The sequence below is a fragment of the Budorcas taxicolor genome, chromosome 6 (assembly GCF_023091745.1).
Source record: "Budorcas taxicolor isolate Tak-1 chromosome 6, Takin1.1, whole genome shotgun sequence".
Taxonomy (NCBI): Eukaryota; Metazoa; Chordata; class Mammalia; order Artiodactyla; family Bovidae; genus Budorcas; species Budorcas taxicolor.
The window spans coordinates 90,745,939-90,749,309 of NC_068915.1; the positions used below are offsets into that span (position 1 = coordinate 90,745,939).

A 3,371-nucleotide genomic window follows, 5' to 3' on the forward strand; every position below is an offset into this window, starting at 1 on the left:
TCACATTATTACCAAGTCTGCTCCCAGCAGGACAGGCCAGTGAATCTGAGTGAGGAAGTGCTGAGGCAAGGAATATGACTTTATTGGGAAAGCTCAGAAAGCTTCCCACTGAGAAAATACCAAACTAATGTTTCAAAATGACCATCTTCTGCAGGGTGGGGGGGTCCTTTGAGTGCCAGGTTCTTTTACTGAACAGAGATGGGGGAGGTGAGGAAACAAAGTAAAAAGGTCATTAATGCTTTCTAATATGTCCTAGAATGGCAAGCCTCAGGCAAGGGGATGTGTTAATTTCTTCCTCTTGCCCCATCCAGCAGGTAGACAGGGTCACGCTGAGAGGGCAGGATTCTCTGAGGCATGCCATTCTGTATGATTATAATAATAAACGTGAGGAAATGCAAGTCAAAGAACAGTTCCAACATGGAGTCAGAATTGGCTTTTCCCTTCAACAACAGAGCTCGCGCCTTTCTTGCTCTAATAATATTTGTGTCTCTACCCACCTCAGACACCTCTGTTTTCTCAATTATTCTGGTTCATTTTTATTAAGATTTTAAAAAACAGCAATATTTCTTCCTGTTTTAAAGATACAAAACTCTGGCTAATTTATTTTGGCCAAAGGGAGAATACCAAAATAGTACTGGTGCTGTTGTAGCCACGCATTCCCAGAAACAAACTCACTCAGAAGGATACTGCAGATAGTGGAGTGCAGTTTATTACAGCGGCGGGTCCAAGGCAGAGTCTCCTCTTAGGCAAGGACCCCGACCAGTTTTCGGGAAAAGCTTATATACCCTAAGTGTATAAGTTTCCCTGAAACTAGTCTGAACAAAGAAAAAAGAAAGATAGAATCAAAGTTAATCTGTGATCATATGCCTTGAGCCTAGGTAGTTAACAGTGAACAATTATCAATAGGCCTGTGGTCATATCCCAATAAGCATAACAGAATGTATGATTCTATTAGGTTACACAGATAATTAGGGTATTCTTTTAGGCGATGGAGAGCTTTGGGGTTCTTCCTTCCAGGGTCCTGGTTTTCCAGGTGTATGTTGTTTCCATAGATACTGGGCATATAGCTCAAAATCCATAGTCTGGCCCAAGATAAGAGTCCTGCTTTCAAGATAGAGCCTGTTCTGTTTCCTCCTTCAGTGCAATCCCTGGAAAGACGATTCAAGACTAGGTAAACTTGGAAACTCCAGTTCTAATTCACAGCGAAGAAGTGAGTCAGGCTGGGACCTGGGACACTTTGTTTCAATGCTTGCACCTGGACACACCTCTCCTGGAACAACAAAATACAAAGAAACTCTATGGGACTAAAAATAACTGTGTGCATGCAGTTGCCGCAAATTTGGGACCAAAAAGATGCAGAGAGGTCAAAAAATCCAACTTCCCCTTTCGAGGAGCCTGGAGCAAAAACTGTTAGGAGCAAAAGCGGAGTATTGAGCGTTCACCTTGGACACTGCACCACCTGAAGGAGTGGGCAAAACACCTAAACCACTCCTTTGCCCCCAGCCATATACCCCTCCCCTCACCCCATATAAGGAATAAGCTTCTCCCCCACTCTTGGGAACCAGCAATCAAGGGGACCTGTTGTTTATTCTCCCCGTCTTCTGCCACAGCATGGGCCGCTAGTCGATTTCTATTGATTGGGGAAGGCCAAGACCTCTGTTTCCTAACAGAGGGAGGGAGAGGACTGGGGACACTGATAATGTTTATTTCGTGAACGTGGAAATGTGAATTACTAACTGCTGCCTGAGACAGGATTTGCTCTTTGGGAAGTTTAATATGAGTCTAGGAGGGCTCGGAAGTTTTTTTCTTGCAAGATGGATTCTCCTGCAGTCTTGTTTTGGATTTCAAAGGTCTGTGAAAAAGGGAACAGATGACCCTGTGCTTATAGCGCTGAGCACGAGGGTTTAAAAATACAAGGAAACACAGTTTATTCTTGTTTGGGAAGGGAGACACTGATCACGAAGCTGGTTTCCGCTGGCGGAGTGTGATCACTGCGGCTGTGCAAAGTCCGGAGACTGCACAGATATGAGGGAGGGGGGCGCTTGTGTGAGCTTGTCCGTCTAGTTTGCCAGAGTCAAAGTGAGTGTTTATGCAACTGACCTTTCAGGTTAAGGGCGATCATTTGCTGCTTGTTTGAAAGTGTGTTTTGCCCTTGGGCTTGAAGCTTTAAACTGACAACCTACTTTTATCGACCCAAGGACTGGACCGTCAAACGTAGGGTGTTTTTTTTTTTTTTTGTCAAGTTTCATCTTTCCTGACTTGCTGTTTTAGTTACGTGGACAGCGGCTTGTTGAACCGCGCCAGATGTCAACATCGACGTCACTTGTCCCAAGGCTTTCAAGATAGAAGCTTATTTATATTGCCTAAGTTTGTGCAGCGTCTTTACCTTTGTAAATTTTATTGGAACTGCGCCACTAACTGCTAGGAACAGGACGCGCGTTAAATGAGATCACGAAAGGGGTGTGGAATATGTAGATACGCGCGGTGACTGCTGGTCGTGCTTAAGCAACATATATATTTCCTAAGAGTTTAGACAATTTCCAGATGTCAAATGCTGCTGGTGGTAATTATCTCTTGGAAACTCTTTATACTTCAGAAGGGGAGTGGTATAGACTGCATGAGAAAAGTCGTCCTACGTAGAGAGTGATTTGAGTCTGATGGTGTGGTACCAAGCAGCGGTAGCAACTCATACTTACCTGGCAGGGGAGATACCATGATCACGAAGGTGGTTTTCCCAGGGCGAGGTTCATCTATTGTACTCTGGCTGTGCTGACCCCTGCGATTTCCCCAAATGTGGAAAACTCGACTGCATAATTTGTGGTAGTGGGGGACTGCGTTCGCGCTTTCCCCTAGTCTTTCTTTGTTTAAAAATAGACTCTTTGGGTTTTTATTACTCACTGAAAATTAAGTGATGAGTCTTCACTTTTTCTTATATAGGCGTGATGGTTGTTACCTATTATTTAGATACTAAATCGGTGTTTTACGATTCTGTAGTAATGGCAACCCACTCCAGTATTCTTGCCTTGAGAATCCCAGGGATGGGGGGAACCTGGTGGACTGCCGTCTGTGGGGTCGCACAGAGTCGGACACGACTTAAGCGACGTAGCAGTAGCACACCTCGCTTTCTTGTCCTTAACTATTTTCTGGAATTTCCTTAACTTTACAAAAAGATCGTTCGTTGAGTTGCTGACGCTCCTCTCCCACAATCTTTTTTGTCGCTTCCTTTCTCTTTCGTTTTCAATCGTTCCCAGAATCAGCCTTTTCCCATGAATCGTTTTTTTTCTCTTCAGTACTTCAGCGAGTAAAGCGCGCGTCCTGTTTTCCGTCATTAGCTCCGCCCTCTAGTGGGTGTGCGCAGAGGCGGATGTCAG

The 3,371-nt window shown here is 44.6% G+C and overlaps 1 non-coding gene across 1 annotated transcript; it reads left to right on the plus strand.

The window, feature by feature from the left end:
* Nucleotides 1-2,688: 2,688 nt before the first annotated feature.
* Nucleotides 2,689-2,852, plus strand: LOC128050118 (U1 spliceosomal RNA). Its single transcript, XR_008199630.1, has one exon. It is a non-coding gene; the product is annotated as a U1 spliceosomal RNA (small nuclear RNA).
* Nucleotides 2,853-3,371: the final 519 nt, after the last annotated feature.